This window comes from Chenopodium quinoa, unplaced genomic scaffold, assembly GCF_001683475.1.
Source record: "Chenopodium quinoa cultivar QQ74 unplaced genomic scaffold, ASM168347v1, whole genome shotgun sequence".
Lineage (NCBI taxonomy): Eukaryota > Viridiplantae > Streptophyta > Magnoliopsida > Caryophyllales > Amaranthaceae > Chenopodium > Chenopodium quinoa.
The window spans coordinates 1,134,308-1,151,946 of NW_018742738.1; the positions used below are offsets into that span (position 1 = coordinate 1,134,308).

A 17,639-nucleotide genomic window follows, 5' to 3' on the forward strand; every position below is an offset into this window, starting at 1 on the left:
GATGCCTCTACGGCATCGAAGGGTGGACTGCCACATAATGTTGCAGCCGGTGCGGCAACAACTGGGGAGGAGATTCCTACGCCCCATCCGGATACCCAAGGTAAGGACAAGATTGAAATACCTTGGCCACTTGATTTCATGAGAGTCAAGACTAAGGTAGTCCCCACCGAGCGTTCAGTCAGCAGCCGGAAACGGATGAAAGCCAACTATGTTGCTTCCTTCTCACTAAGTACTTCTACTTCTTTTGGTGCAGATCTTACATCCGACAAGCCAGATCTTGTTGGCTTCGCCAAACGGATGGTGAGGACCCTCACCCGGTCGGAGAAAAATTCCATACCTGATCTGCAGGTAGTGAACTTTGACCGGATAATGGGTTAACTAGCTGAGGTAAAGAATCCTCAACTTAATTTTGATATTTTTTTGATTTGTACTAAGTATGTCATAATCCGGCTGCTCTTTTCTTAGGTAATGCTGAGGGTAGACGGGCTCCGAGGCCCCTTCAGGTGGAAGCAAGAAGAGGTAAATGACGCCAAACGGAGGGCCCTTGAAAACCTCAACTCTGCTGAATATGCTAATTATATGTGTGATTTAGAGATTAATGTAGTAGATTTGAAACAAGAGGTGCTGATCCGGAGCTTGACGGCTGCAAATGATGAAGCCACCAGTCGGGCTAATCACCTTGAGCAAAAACTAAAGGATGCACAATCTAAACTCAAGGAATTAGAGGATGCTGACAAGGAGAACACCAAACTCCAGGCAGATGTCTCCCTACTAGGGGGTGGAGATCGTTAATCTGCGGAACAAGCAGTCATATGGGATTGCCAAGGAGTAGAAGCGGCTGACGGAAGAGAATGAGCGGGACAACGCAGCCCGCCTGAAGATCACTTGGGGTCTCCTCTATCCGGATATAGACTTTGAAGTCTATAAACTTAGGTATGATTATGCCACTAAGGTGTATGATGCCCAAGTGCTAGGAGAGGCAGCTCCGCCTCGCTTCAAGGATTGGGCTGCAGAGTTGGGATATGAAGTCTTAGATAATGAGGAGTCGGCGGAGGAAGAGAAAAATGAAGGCAACCTGCCTCAAGTGGCTGTTGGCCAATCAGAAGCCCTCCCAACCGGCTAGGACCAGCCGGAGCAGCAACTTCCCCCTCAGCGTTGAGTCAGCCTCCCCAAATTCAGCAGCAGTATGCCAACTTCTTTTCTTTGCCGGCTTGTATGCCGAGTAATGTTGTATTTTTGCCAACTATGGAGTTGGGTAAACAATTTATTTCTTTTACTTCTTCACCGGATGTTATTCTGGTTAAAAATTATTCTGGCCTTTGTGCCATTTAAAATATTAATGAAATTATTCGACTCAGTCTATTATTTATATATATATATATTTATGTTTAAATTTTTTCGGTTTGAATTTGCGTATATACTACAATTCTTTAATATTTTACCTAACTTACAAAAACATGTGGCAATTTGTAATCCGGCTACTCTTACCCCTGGATGGCTGTGCGGTTGGTTTTATTCCGAATAGATTGATTGCCTTGAAAAAATTTGATCCTTGGAGAAGTATGATGTGTTTTTCTAGCCTCTTACACAGGCGGTAATATTCCGTCCGAGATTATTTCATAGCCATTACCCAAACTCTTTTGCCCAATTGGGAGAGAGAGTGTAGGTTTGGAGAAAATAATCTAAGTGAAAACTTCAGTCGGTAACCGACTGATGCCTCAAGGCATCCGGTATTCGAAAACTTAATCGTTCTCGTAGATTATTCTGGTCAGACGATTATGAGTTGACCAACTTGGTCGTTCAATCTTTTTCGTCTGCATAGGTACGTAGAACTGATGACGAGTCTGCTCTCTACGACGATTGCACCCAGAGGGGTGTCGCCGGACGCCATCGTCCATGTTGGGTCAGGCGGTTTTTTAAAATAAGCAACCATCCGGCCATATTCCTTTAATCTTGTTTGAGATCGGTTGTATAGCCACTAAGTGTTTTTGTGCTTAGTTTTTTCAATCTGGCCATTGGCCACGTGTTATTATATCATTGAATTTACACTAAATGTTGAATTTAGTTGGTTAAACAATTAGTCCGTCTGAGTATTACTTTAGGCGTTGTTCGAAGTGCGCCTACGTTAAAGCATGTGTGAATATGCTTGGCACTCATAGGAAGTGGGAATTGACATTACGATTAGGGACAACGATTAGGGACAAATAAACACTAGTGGAAAAAATCTTATTTGTAACAAGCTATTCGTAACGGACATATGATTTTTCGTTATAATTAAGTCATTCGTAACGGGCAAATACAATGTCCGTTACAAATAAGTTGTGAATTGGGCAGGAAAAGGGTTATTCGTACCGGACAAATTAGTGCCCGTTACGAATAAGTGGTTATTCGTAACGGACAGATTGGTGCCCGTTACGAATAAGTTGTTATTTGTAACAGGCATTATTCTGCCCCTTACGATTAACTAACTAATCGTAACCAACAAATATTGCCCGTTACAAATAGAAAAGTCAACAGAATTTTGACCTTGTTATTTGTAACTAACATGGGGGTGTCCGTTACGAATAAGGTTTTAAAGTAAGCCCTAAATTTTTACTTTCCCCTTTCTCACTCCCCTCTGTAAAAAAATTTCCACTTTCTCTCTCCAATATTGAAGCAGCTCCCGCGCGCAAGGTCGTCGTCCTCACCTCCCTCAACTCCATTGAAGGAGCTCCAAGCTCAGTTCAATCTTTTGCTCCTCTCATTCTCACTCTTCTCCTCCATTGAAGCGCACTCCGAGTTCTCCATTATTGAAGCGCACTCCGAGTTCTCCATTATTGAAGCGCACTCCGAGTTCTCCATTAAAGGGCTTTTTGAGTTCTCCATTGAAGCGCTATCTAAGTTCTCCATTGAAGCGCTCATAGTTCTCCATTAAAGCGTACTCTTTCTCTCTCCTCCCCCAATTTCGTAACCCTTGTTTTAGTTTGCTTAATTGCAATTACTTAATTATAGGTTTTATTTTTTTTCCCCAAATTAATTGATTGATTTTACTATTTTCCATTTGCTTAATTGCAATTACTTAATTATAGGTTTTATTTTTTTCCCCAAATTATGCTTCTCTGATTGGTGGGTGGTGTTTGCGTGGGTTTGGTTGGAGGTGAGGTGGTGAATTGGTTGATGATTGTTGTTGTTGCGAGTGGAAACAGGGGAAGGGCGTGGTTCAGGTGGTTGCGGTTTTGTGTGGTGGTGGTAGAATAGGGGAGAATTGCGGTTATTGGTGTTGGTGGGCTGATTGGAGTTGCGGCTGGCAGTTGGTGAATTGGGGGAAAGCAGTGGTGGACTGGTGGTTTGCGTGGTGGTGGTAGTGGCTGCTGTTAAAGGTGGCTGAAGGTGGAGGTTGGTGATTTGAGTGGCTGAAGGTGGTGGTTGGTGATTTGAGTGGCTGAAGGTTGTGGTTTGCGGCTGTTGTGGTTGAGTGTGGTGGAGATGGAAGCAGGGGAGATGTGTTTTGGTTGTGTTGGTGTGTAGGGTAAGGTGAAGTGTGGTGAAGGTTTAGGGGCAGCAGCTTGTAAGACATTTTGTTGAACTTGATTGACTCGGGTCCCGAACTTCCAATGCAAACCATTTGACTTTGAAACATAAGGTTCTGGATGGGTGGTAAGTTTCAGTCTTAGAAACCTTTAGTTGACCTTTCTTCTTTTACCCCTTCTTAACTGTGTGATAATCTGAATTCATTGGAGCAGTGGCTCGCACTTGACACACAGTCGAAGAAGCTTCTTGTTGAAACCACTCCAAATCAGGTGAATGCCCAGAGGCCCCAGATTGTTTTCTTTAATTAATAGGAGCAAAGCTTGAAATTTCTTGTGTTTCTAACGTGATGTTCTTAGAAGGAAATTCCTTTGTACTCAAATTAAGACAGAGTTATACTGTGATAGTATCCTCTTTCATTTGCATGTTGGCTGTTGGGTTTTCTAGTCTGTATGGTTGTGAATTTGTGATCACATTTTCTTAACTAGTGATGATTTATGAGTGTGTTATCATTTCCGCGTATGTAGGTTTAAAGGAAGTTGTTCAAACAGACAAGGCTCCTGCGGCATTGGGACCATATTCTCAAGCCATTAAAGCAAACAACATGCTCTTTGTATCTGGTGTTTTGGGTCTTGTGCCTGAGGTTTGAGTTTCAAATCTGATTATTTCCTGCTAATTTTGTCAGTTTGTGCTCTTGTAATTGTTCTTGCTTACTAATGTAAACAATACCTGTTTGAATGCAGACGGGAAATTTTGTATCAGAAAATGTGGAGGAACAAACTGAGCAGGTAATGAAAATTTTTGCAAACTGACACGGTAACTTAAAGATTTGTTATAGCTCTACTATTAGGAAATCATTCTTTTGTACAAGTATGCTGGGGGTCTAAAAGTCTTGTAATTGTGAAGGACCCGTGATGACTCAATCACTGGACAGTAGATGGACGGAATGACGGATTTATGAGTGTAATTATATATTTATATACATTTAATAAAGGAAGTTTTGCCTTGACGAGCTTGTTAATGCATCTCCTTTTTCGCTGCTAACTACTCTACTTGTGCAGCATTCTTTTGGTTAGGATGGGAGACTGGGAGGTGGGGTACTGTTTGCCAAAGAAAAGTTCTTTAAACTATCTTGTGCTGATAATATATGCTTAGTAAAGGCATATCTCAATGCTCTACAACGGGTCATTTGCTTATTCCTATTAATCAATATTAGCTAAGACAAATATGATGCTCAATGAGTCAAACTGTCAAAGTGCCCATATTAAATTCGCTTCAGTGGCTGAGTAGTATCAATTTATCAAATGCTTGTCACTTGTCTGCATTGTAAACCCAAATTTTGTTTTTCTGTGCTCAATGAAATGCCTAAAACTGTAGCTAACTGCTGGTTCAAAAAATACTGCTTTTGATGTGAATAAGTTGGTTGGCTTTCATTTGCCATGAAGATAAACATGTTCCTTTTACAAACTGTAGTTTGATGTATGCAAGTGAGCTATTTGCAAATTGCCAATTATTTGCCAAACATGCATTTAGATTATCATTTTGAATGAACTTTTAGGCATTCTACAATTATTGTAGACCTCTAGTGTTCTTGCTTCCAACACAGTTTTGAAGCAAGAACACTAGAGGTCCCTTAGACAATTTTGAAGCGTTTTTGGCTCTATAAGCTCCCAAGAGTGAGATAATGGTCAATTTTCATTGATTTCAATTCATAGAAACCAAAATATAAGGTAATTAAGGATGTTAAGTATTATATTGTGTTAATTTGAACAAATACTTGAAATATGGGAAAGGTAGAAGTCCCTTAGGCAATTTTGAATCCTTTTTGGCTCTATACGCTCCTAGGAGTGAGATAGTGGTCAATTTTCATTGATTTCAATTCATAGAAACCAAAAAATAAGATAATTAAGGATTTTATGTGTTACATTGTGTTAATTTGAACAAATACTTGAAAGATGGGAAAGATAGAAGTCCTTTAGCACAATTTTGAAGCCTTTTTGGCTCTATACGCTCCCAAAAGTGAGTAAATGTTAACTTTTTATTGATTTCAACTCATAGAAATCAAAATATAAGTCAATTAAGGATGTTATGTGTTTTGTTTCTATATTATGAGTTTTATTTCTATAATTTGGTTCATCAGATTTATTCTAATGATTGTTTTTCTTATGGATTGTTTTTATTTAACCTCTTTCATATGTTTTTTTTTTCAATAGGATTTTTGTCCAAGGACCGCCCCGTATGATGTCGACGACTTGAATGTGGTTCGAGAACAATGGGTGCAATACTTTAGAAGTAAATATTTATTGAATGCATAACTATTAGCTTAGGTAGAACAACGCAATATTTTTAGTGTTGTTGTATATGTTGGATAAATTTATACAAGTTTTTATTTGTAATATGTTACTATTTCAGTTTTTATATTACGTCGTATTAATTTTTACGAAAGATTGTTCGGTATAATTGCTTATTCACAAGAACAGGTATATTATAACAGGTTTTAATTAATATATATTAATTATATATAAATACATGTTGTCGAAATTAAATAAAACGAAAATTTAATTTAATAATTATTTGTAACGGGCAGCAAAATTGTCAGTTACAAATAACCAGTTATTTGTAACGCGCACTTTTGTTGCCCGTTACAAATAAGTGTTAAATTATATACAATAAAACTCTATTCGTAACGGACATTTAAGATGTCAGTTACGAATAATCACTTATTCGTAACGGGCGTTTTAGGTGCCCGTTACGAATAAGGACTTATTTTAATACAAAAAAAAATTTATTCGTAACTGACATTTCAGATGTCCGTTACGAATAACCCATTATTCGTAACTGACATTTTAGATGTCCGTTACGAAGAGTTATTCGTAACGGACATCTAAAATATCAGTTACGAATAATGGGTTATTCGTAACGGACATCTGAAATGTCAGTTACGAATAATGAGTTATTCGTAACGGACATTTGAAATGTCCGTTACGAATAACTCATTATTCGTAACGGACAGTGCCCGTTACGAATAACAATGGCCATCCGTAACGGCCGCATACGTAACGGACGCTGCCCATTACGGATGGCCCCTTTTTGCCCGTCACGGATGAGGATTTTTTCACTATTGAAAGTAGGGAGTCGCCAACAAGTTTTTAAGGAACTTGTAAACCGTTCACGGATCATAAAAGGCAACCACGATAAAGGGACAACGATAGGCAACAACGGTTGACCCGTGAAAGTTACACCCCATTCATAATCCATGAGATTACTAACTCCATATGGTTCAGAACCACGAAAGGAGGATCGGGGAAGATGGTACGAAGTGAGTCATGGAGCCACATTCGCCAGTATTGGCCTCTACTCGATTCTTATAGTGAAAAGGGATTCCAGCGATCTCAAAGGCATGCAAACAAAGATTCAATTTGCTCCAAACTATTATTATGCTAAATTGGTTTAATATTAATGCAACACATAATTCTAAAATATTGTGATCACTTGATTAAACAACAAGATTAAAAAGGAACCTAAACCGGTTGTCCAAATTATCTTTTTAGGCGTGATTTTCAATTACATATTCCCTTTAACATGCAATATGGTGATCAAAATAATAATAGAAAAAGTATGGTACTAATAATAAAATAACCTAATCATGATACTAGCAATTTAACAATAATAGCGTTAGTAAAATCAAATAATAAAATAACCTAATCATGATACTAGCAATAAGAAAATAAAATTAGAGTAATTAAATTAATTAATTACTCACATTTTGCGCGTTCCTTTAAATTACTACATCATGAATAAACTGTTAGTAACTTCAATAAAAAAAATAAATCAAATTGAAACAATTAAATTAAATAAAAAGTAGAGTTGATTTCGTCCAAACCCTCAGTTAATTCTACCTTTCACGCCTTGGTTTAAGTATAGAACTTCAGGTAAAGTATGGACTCCTTGGAGTGCTTAAAAGAAGAAATAGTAAAAGAATGGGGAGGCTAGTGTTTAGGCTAAAGAGGGAGAAAAGAATGATTTGATGATTAAGCTTGTTGATTATTGATAAAGGGGTGATATGACCTCTATTTATAGAGAAAAAAAGAAAGGTCGAAGAATTAAGATAAGATCCGAATTAAATCGGAATAAAACTCGATACACTGCAGTTTTTGTTTTTATCATATCTATTGATTCAGAAATCGGAATAAGATGAATAAGATATGGTTGGAAAGCTCTTGAAGTTGACTTTCTAACCCAATTAGAATCAGATTAAAATATTTTTAGTATAAAAGATATGGCCGAAATAGTGAGACGATGTCAGTTTTGGATTTAGTTTGACATTTTCTTCTTATCTTTTCCGTTATAGCTCGGAATCGATATTATAATATACCATTGGAAAGATAATTTCAAGGGCTATCCAAACATATAAAATTTGGATAAAAACTATAAGACACGAAAATAATATCTGTCTATCTTTGAACGTCTTTCAATTCGGACATAAATAGGATTTAAAAAAAAAAGGAGTTTTATTCAATTTCAAACTATTTAATTTTATCTTTTCAAAAAGGATAATTAAGATCTTTTAGAAACTTATAGAAGCTTCTAATTAATCCTAATTGGTTTAGGATTGGGATTAAATCATTTGGACCCTCCACATGATCATTGGGTCGTAGGTAAGGTGGGCTTAGGTTCGGTTTGGGCTCGGTTTAATATTTTGGCCATCACTTTTCGTTATAACTCGGATTTGGGATTATAATATATCGTTGGAAATCTCTTTTCAAGCCCCATCCAACTATTTAATCATTGGACCCATATTATGGACCAAAATAAATTGGATTAAACGTTTTTATAAAAAGGACACGAAATGAATGATTTTAAAGGACATGAAATGAATTATTTTGGGTTTAAAGGCACGAAAAGAGGAAAATAAGTTATGGTTTGGGGAAATGGGCTTGGAATTGGGTTGGTTTATGAAATGGAAATATGGATTTAAGCACTTTAAAAATTAAATACTTAACCCGACCAATAATTGCGGTGAAAGGTTGTTCATCATCGGGTTTGGTTTTGGGGAGACATTTTTAGGTGTCTACAGAAGCCCCCACTTTGACTGAGTTTGTAGAAACATCAGTTTCGAAAACGATAGTCAAAGTAGTCGATAGGGACGGAGAATGATTTAAGACGTTCTGTGATCTTATATCATTCTGTATACGTCGATACCTGCAGAAAAATGTTATTTCCACAGATAAAAGAGTAAAGGGATAGAACGCTTATCTGACACCAGTGTATCGGTGACAAATGAGTTTGGTATTTTCCTATGCTTGAAGGAATCCGCCGGATGACGTTTGTTGAAATGCTTTTCATGCTTTTCATGCTTGAGGAAAGCTGACAGATGAGTTTGGTAGCTTTCTAAGCCTGAAGAAACCTTCAAGATGACACTTTCCATGCTTGAGGAAAGTCGACATATGATTTTGGCGTTTTTCTATGATTGAAGAAATCCACCGATAATGCTTTCCATGCTTGAGGAAAGCCGACAAAGGAATTTGGCAGTTTACTATGCTTGAAGAAATCCACCGGATAATACTTTCCATGCTTGAGGAAAGTCGACAGATGAGTTTGTAAGTCTCTGTGTATCGAGAACCTTGCGTCATGAAATGAGGGTGGTTCGATTGTCCCCGAACGTGGGTTGTAGATGGTTCGCTTGTCCCCGGACGTGGGCTATAAATGGTCCGGTTGTCCCCGGACGTGGTCTGTAGATGGTCCGCTTGTCCCCAAATGTGGGCTGTAGATGGTCCGCTTTTCCCTGGACGTGGGCTGTAGATGGTCCGCTTGTCCCCGGACGTGGGCTGTAGATGGTCCGCTTGTCCCCGGACGTGGGCTGTAGATGGTCCGCTTGTCCCCGGACGTGGGTTGTAGTTGGTTCGCTTGTCCCCGAACGTGGGCTGTAGATGGTCCGCTTATCCCCGGACGTGGGTTGTAGTTGATTCGCTTGTCCCCGAACGTGGGCTGTAGATGAGACCTGCAAAAGTAAATTTGCCAATGGACTCGTATATATTGTGATTTACTTAACCGTTGACTTGACCAAGTTTGACTTGATGTGACATGACATGTGTATGACTTGTGAGTGTGTGTGTATATGTATGTGTGCAGACACAAGCAAACGAAGATGCAAAAGCAAAAGTTTTCCATCAATTTTTGTCATGAGTGGAGGGTACCAACTTTCTCCCGAAAAAGAAAGATGTGAGAACTGAACTTTTATTTTCGAACTTCCCTCGATGAGAAAATTTTGAAAAAGTTTTTGTAAACTTCCCCAAAAGAAAAGACGCGAAAAAAAAGAAAGAAGTTTTGAACTTCCTCGTTGAGCAAGACAAAATGAATCGCATGGATTGAATTGCTTTTCTTGAAAGTAATGTATGCATGATGCATGTCCTTAGGCCAGAAGGCTAAGGACAATTACATCATGTGACACGATGAATGAACTTAGGTCATGGAGCTAAGCATCATATATGGTGTAAAGAAACAATCTTGAACGTCACTTAGGTCTGGAAGCTAAGCACATATACAGATGAAGTGACTATTGCATAATGAACGTTGCTTAGGTCAAGGAGCTAAGCACGATATGCTTTGTATGATTAAAAATCATTGATATATAAATGTTTCTCAGCACATTATGCGATGCATGAAACAATGAATATTGCTCAGGTCAGGAAGCTAAGCAAGTATACAATGTTTCTTCTAATGAATGTTGTCTTTAAATATGATGAAACATGCACAGTGTTGAAATAAGATTTCATGATAAGGGCTCTTAAAGGGAAGAATGATTGATATGGATATGGATGTGTGAGTGAAGTGTGTGAATGTGATACTAAGGCTAGCTGCAAGGGTTATGGTGATGGAAATAGATGTGAGAAGAGTCAAAGATGATGACTCTTTAGGCTGGGTAGGCTAAATGATGTGGGTTCAAGCCCCCAAGTCTAGCTCTATATGGGTAGGGGTAAGCATTGGATATTCTTTGACTCGATCATGCATGGATATGAATATGAATGTGGCCGCACCTCGATATGAGGTTGCCTACGTATCCGTTAGGAATTAGGCCGAACGTAGCACTAACCAAACATTGCACAAGTGTATGTACACCTCAAAGAGGTCTTTCAAGTGTTATAATGTGGTTAAGTTGATGGTTTAAAGAAGAAAAGGGTATGAGGCTAAAGACCCGAGAGAATCCCCAAGATGTGTAATTGTGAATTGGACTTTGTAAGTTTTGTTTTCAACATTTCTTTTTGCTTTGACTTTTTTTTTTTTTTTGAATCAATGTGGGCAATCTCAGATCATGCGGTCCATCACTCACTTAGCATTCATGTTTCTCAGGCAGCACTTAGACATTGTTTTTTTTTTTTTTTTTTTTTGTATATATATATATATATATATATAGTCTTTGAATGTTATACAATTATTCATCTTCCAATCCCAGTGTTGAGTGAATGTGGGTTGAAGAAATGAAGGCCAAACGTTAGACGAGAATCAAAGTGGTTGATGAAGAAATGGAATGTATGCTTGAATGGTGAATGGGAAATGACAGGGTTGGAAAGGTGTCTCAAATCATTGGTGTACCTTGTGTTTAGTTCGGCAATTGATTTTTTATTTTTTTATTTTCTTATTTTTTTTTTTAGCGAATGACATGATCGAAAACGAAGGAAAGAAATGATAATTGATGGAACATGGCATATAGACATAAGGATAAGGAGAACCTATGCTAGACTTATTAGGGGAAAGGGGTTAAAAATGAAAGAAAAAAAGCATGAAATCTTTTATGGAAACTTGTCTTGTGCTTAGTCTTCATGGTTGTTGCTTATGAATTACTTGTTACCGCCAACAGGAACAAGAAGTTTGTTATTGCTGATGCTTTGATTGGAAGAAAAGAAGGAAGGAATGACGTTCCCCTTATTCTTCCAACTCTTGCCTAGTGATTCTTAAACTCGAGTATTATGGAACAAAATGAGCTCACTTAATGAATTGAATTAATACTCGGTTTGGAAAGGAAGAGTGTATGAAACAATTTTGAAAACTGATTGGAAAAACTCCACTCATTCCTATTACGACGGAAAACGGCGCATGCATGGTACGTCCTAATATACGATCATAAACAATATAGTGCATTACTCGAAGACAAAGTGTGTGCTACGAATCAAAATGTTTGATTAAGCGAGTTTATTAAGACTCGTGGTATGATCGTATGGCTAGACATGAGGACGTTGTGAAAAACAAAAGACCCAATGACCAAATAGCACGAAAGACTAAAAGACAAATTAACTTGATTAATTTTGTCCAATTTTAATGTTTATGCTATTTACTAGGTGAAAACGGTCCATTGGCAATCATTAGTTATAAATAAGATCAACCACAATCAAAGACAAAGAACACATGTGAAGGTTAATTAGCACAAAAATCGATCACAAGGAACTAGGAAGAGGACTAGAATTCTAGAAGAGTTATGACTCATGGGTATAAAAAAAAAAACAATAAATATAAAAATATATAATCCTATGTTATATGAGTTGATGCAGATTAAAGGACTTGGTTAAACTAGCTTGACACGAAAAGTTATAAAAAAAAATTAAAAAAAAAATTGACGCTAAAAAGACACCTAAACTGGACAGGATCTAGTAAATCAGTTATAACTTTTTATCTGTGACTCTGATTGGGACAAAACTAACGCCAAATGAAAGATAAAACTCGGGGCTACAGATCCATATGTGGCACGACACGTAACTTTTTCTAGAACTCCAGCTATGACCAAAACAAGTTGACTCTTGTGCAGGATACGAGAATAAAAATCCGGGTTGACTCGAATTAAAAAAAAAAAAATCTATGACTCGACTCTAAAAAAAATAAAAAGGGTTTGATAAGAGAAAAAGAAAAATCAATTTAAAAAGTTCAATTAAGCAAATGCACATATAAGCATATCGTCAAGCATGATGCAATGAAGTTCGCAACCTAAAGTCAAGTTCTATGTTCGACTATGGTCAAGCTTATTTGGGTGTCAAAGGGTACCATGGTTAAGAGTTTGGACGCGTAAGCAAGGCAGCCTCCCTTGAGAGTATATGCCAACGGGCGGCTCCGCGAGTTCGTGATGAAATTGAACTCGACTCCATGGTTTGGGTGGATTTAAAATCTTGGATGAACCCTTATTTTCATGAAAGTTTTCGGGTTGATAAAGCTTAAATCCCCCGGGCTAGCCACATACGTAGAACACGTACTATTGTGGCAAAATAGGTGACCTAAAAAAAATCATATGCATATGTGACAATGCCAATTAAATCGCAGGAATACAATTCAAGAATCTTTCAAGTCTCATCCACTCATCTTAATTAAATACCGATCACTCAAATCGATAAATAACCAAGAATCCTCCCCAGTGGTGTCGCCAAATTGTAGGCGTCGTACGAAGTGCGCCTACGTTAAAGCATGTGTGAATGTGCTTGGCACTCATAGGAAGTGGGAATTGACATTACGATTAGGGACAACGATTAGGGACAAATAAAGTAGGGAGACGCCAACAAGTTTTTAAGGAACTTGTAAACCGTTCACGGATCATAAAAGGCAACCACGATAAGGCAACAACGGTTGACCCGTGAAGGTTACACCCCATTCATAATCCATGAGATTACTAACTCCATATGGTTTGGAACCACGAAAGGAGGATCGGGGATGATGGTACGAAGTGAGTCATGGATCCACATTCGCCCGTATTGGCCTCTACTCGATTCTTATAGTGAAAAGGGATTCCTGCGATCTCAAAGGCATGCAAACAAAGATTCAATTTGCTCCAAACTATTATTATGCTAAATTGGTTTAATATTAATGCAACACATAATTTTAAAATATTGTGATCACTTGATTAAACAACAAGATTAAAAAGGAACCTAAACCGGTTGTCCAATTTATCTTATTAGGCGTGATTTTCAATTACATATTCCCTTTAACATGAAATATGGTGATCAATATATTAATAGAATAAGCATTAATATTGGAAGCAATTTAATAATAATAGCGTTAGTCAAATCAAATAATAAAATAACCTAATCATGATACTAGCAATAAGAAAATAAAATAAGAGTAATTAAATTAATTAATTACTCACATTCTGCGCGTTCCTTTAAATTGCTACATCATGAATAAACTGTTAGTAACTTCAATAAAAAATAAATCAAATTGAAACAATTAAATTAAATAAAAAGTAAAGTTGATTTGGTCCAAACCCTCAGTTTATTCTACCTTTCACGCCTTGGTTTAAGTATAGAACTTCAGGTAAAGTATGGACTCCTTGGAGTGCTTAAAGGAAGAAATAGTAAAAGAATGGGGAGGCTAGTGTTTAGGCTAAAGAGGGAGAAGAGAATGATTTGATGATCAAGCTTGTTGATTATTGATAAAGGGGTGATATGACCTCTATTTATAGAGAAAAAAAAGAAGGGTCGAAGAATTAAGATATGATCCGAATTAAATCGGAATAAAACTCGATACACTGCAGTTTTTGCGATTTTTGTTTTTATTATATCTTTTGATCCAGAAATTGGAATAATATGAATAAGATATGGTTGGAAAGCTCTTGAAGTCGAATTTATAACTCAATTCGAATCAGATTAAAATATTTTAGAGAATAAAAGATATGGCCGAAATAGTGAGACGGTGTCAGTTTTGGATTGAGTTTGACATTTTATTCATATCTTTTCCGTTATAACTCGGAATTGATATTATAATATATCATTGGAAAGATAATTTGAAGGGCTATCCAACCATATAAAATTTGGATAAAAACTATAAGACACGAAAAATATATCTGTCTATCTTTGAACGTCTTTCAATTCGGACATAAATAGGATTTTTTTAAAAAAAGGAGTTTTATTCAATTTTAAACTATTTAATCTAATCTTTTCAAAAAGGATAATTAAGATCTTTTAGAAACTTATAGAAGCTTCTAATTAATCCTAATTAGTTTAGGATTGGGATTAAATCATTTGGACCCTCCACATGATCATTGGGTCGTAGGTAAGGTGGGCTTAGGTTCGGTTTGGGCTCGGTTTAATATTTTGGCCATAACGTATTCGTTATAACTCGGATTTGGGCTTATAATATATCGTTTCTTTTCAAGCCCCATCAAACTATTTAATCATTGGACCCATATTATGGACTAAAATAAATTGGATCAAACATTTTTATAAAGAGGACACGAAATGAATTATTTTAAAGGACACGAAATGAATTATTTTGGGTTTAAAGGGACGAAAAGAGGAAAATAAGTTATGGTTTGGGGAAATGGGCTAGGAATTGGGTTGGTTTACGAAATGGATTTATGGATTTAAGCACTTCAAAAATTAAATACTCAACCCGACCAATAATGGCGGTGAAAGGTTGTTCATCATCGGGTTTGGTTTTGGGGAGACATTTTTAGGTGTCTAAAATTACCCAAGCGGACAAGTGATTATAACATTAAATTACACTAAGCATCAAACTTAGTTGGTTAAACAAAAGTTCCGTCTGGGTATAAAAATTACAAAACAATTTAGCAAACAAAGCCTGATTTTTCGTTGATAGACTCAGTGTTTACAAAAAATTTACATTTCTCAGAATAATACTTTTTTAAGTTATCTACATTCCAAGTTCAAGGTAGACATCTGTCGTTTGGATTTTCCAGACGATAGGTGCCATCCCTGACCTCTTCATAGATCCGGTAGGGGCCTTCCCAATTAGAGGTTAACTTTCCAGCCTCATTGGCCCTATCGGTTGCCTCCATTTTTCGTAACACAAAGTCGCCGACTTTCAAAGGACACTTGTGTACTTTCTTGTTGTAGGCTCTCGTAATTCTCAGACGGTATATCTCATGACGGCCAATGCCATGAGGGAGTCCAATGCCAGCCGCATGGCCTCCCAATTTGCCTCTTCATCATAAAGCATGACTCTGAGAGTCGGCTCGTAATATTCAATGGGTAAGACGGCTTCAGCACCGTATACCATAAGAAATGAGGTTTCACCGGTTTCCCCTTTGGCAGTTGTCCAGATGGCCCATAGGACATGAATAAGCTCTTCTGCCCATAAGCCATCGGCTCTTTCAATTTTCTTTTTTATGCCGTCTGAGATAAGCTTGTTGAAGGTTTCAACTTGGTCGTTTTCTTGGGGTCGGCCGACTGATGCAAAACAATGTGAGATACCCTGATCTCCCAACCAAGTCTTAAGGTGAGGCATTTCGAACTGAGGGCCATTATAAAACACCATATACATTTGTACCCCAAACCGGGTGACGATGTTCTTCCAAATGAAAGAGATGACATCCTTTGTGTTGATGTTCTTGACCGGCTCAGCCTTTACCTATTTGGTGAAGTAATCCACAGCCACCAAAATGTAACGCTTTCTGCCTTGAACAGGCGTATAAGGACCCAAGATATCCGTGCCCCACTTAGTAAACGAGACAGGGCTATGGTTTTCCGTCAGATCAGTCGTCGGGCGGTGAATAAGCTTGCCAAACCTCTGGCATTTGTCACATCTCCTCACCAACTCTTTAGCGTCTGCTTCAAGGGTAGGCCAAAATTAATGTCGCATGTCTTTAACGGCTAGGGACCAGCTGCCTATATGAGAGGTGCAGTATCCAGCATGCAATTCTTCAAGAACTTCTTTCCCCTTTTCTGGGGTAACACACTTTAATAGAGGTTTAAGGAAACCTGCCTTGAAGAGCTCTTCGTTTCTCATCTCGAAGTTTGCTGCTCGCTTCTTCATGACGGCTGCCTCCTGTGGTGAATCAGGAAGTGTGTCGCTTGTTGTATATGCCCGGATGCCATCCATCCAGGTAGAGCTTCGGTCTAGGATTCCAATGGGATCTTCATATATACTTCTCTTTTGAAGAACTTCCCAAAAGACTGACCGAGGCGTATCACAGCAGGCGGAAGATGCAAATTTGGACAATGCATCCGCCTGGTTGTTATCTGACCTGGGCACTTGACTCAGACAGAATTCCTCAGGTGCCTCGGGATCTTCTTTGGCTGTCTGAAGATACTTTATCATAGCCGGGTGAGTTGCCTCATATTTTCCCTCATACAGGCTTACGACCAACTGTGAATCAGAGTAGGCATCAATTTTTGTTGCCCCTGCTACCTTACCCATGTGAATTCCGGCTAGCAGGGCTTCGTATTCCGCCTCGTAATTTGAGGCTTGAAACTTAAACCGCAGTGCATATTCAAATCTGTCTCCCTCAGGGGACTCATATACAATTCCGGCACCTTAACCATTCTTCGTCGAGCTCCCGTCTACATACACTTTCCAAACCTGATCAATGTTATCCGGTGGTACCGGTTGTGTCATTTCAACAATGAAGTCGGCAAACGCCTGACCATTCACTGCCTTTCTACGTTCAAAAGTGATTTCAAGACTTTGCATTTCAATAGCCCATTTCAGCATTCTGCCGGATGACTCCAAGGTAGACATTGGCCGCTTGAGGGGCTGATCGGTGTAAATTACCACGGGATGAGCTAGAAAGTACGGATTTAATTTCTTGAAGGCCATATATAGAGCTAGACCAAAATTTTCAACCATGGGGTACCGGAGTTCAGCATTTTTGAAGACTTGGCTAATGAAATAGACCGGGAGTTTTATGCCGTCTCTTTCAGCAAGGAGAACGACACTAAGGGCATGATCTGAGACGGCTAAGTACATGTACAGCGTCTCTTTGGAAGAGGGCTAACGAGCCTCGGCAGGGAGTGCAAATGCTCTTTTAGCTTTTGAAAGGCCGCCTCAGCATCATCCCCTTATTCAAATCTGGTCTTCTTTCTGATTGCTTGGAAGAAGTAAAGGCATTTGTCGCCTGACCGGTTGAGGAATCTCCCCAATGCCGCCAGACAACCGGTTAATCTTTGAAATTCCTTGACAGTACAGGGTGACTTCATGTCAATTACCGCCTATATCTTCTCGGGGTTAGCCTCTATCCCCCTTTGATTAATCAGGAATCCGAGAAACTTCCCAGACTCAACACCAAAGACGCATTTCTTAGAGTTTAACATAACCTTATGCCACCTGAGTGTGGTGAAGGTTTCTCAGAAATTGGCTAGGTGATCCGTCTGCTGCTTGGATTTGACTATCATATCATGAATGTACGCCTCCACATT

At 38.3% G+C, this 17,639-nt stretch overlaps 1 long non-coding RNA gene across 1 annotated transcript; it reads left to right on the plus strand.

Moving 5' to 3' along the window:
- Positions 1-2,589: 2,589 nt before the first annotated feature.
- Positions 2,590-5,952, plus strand: LOC110724129. The gene is made up of 6 exons (XR_002511846.1): positions 2,590-2,917; positions 3,069-3,636; positions 3,723-3,779; positions 4,035-4,150; positions 4,251-4,295; positions 5,721-5,952. It is a non-coding gene; the product is annotated as an uncharacterized LOC110724129 (long non-coding RNA).
- The last annotated feature ends 11,687 nt before the right edge of the window (positions 5,953-17,639 follow it).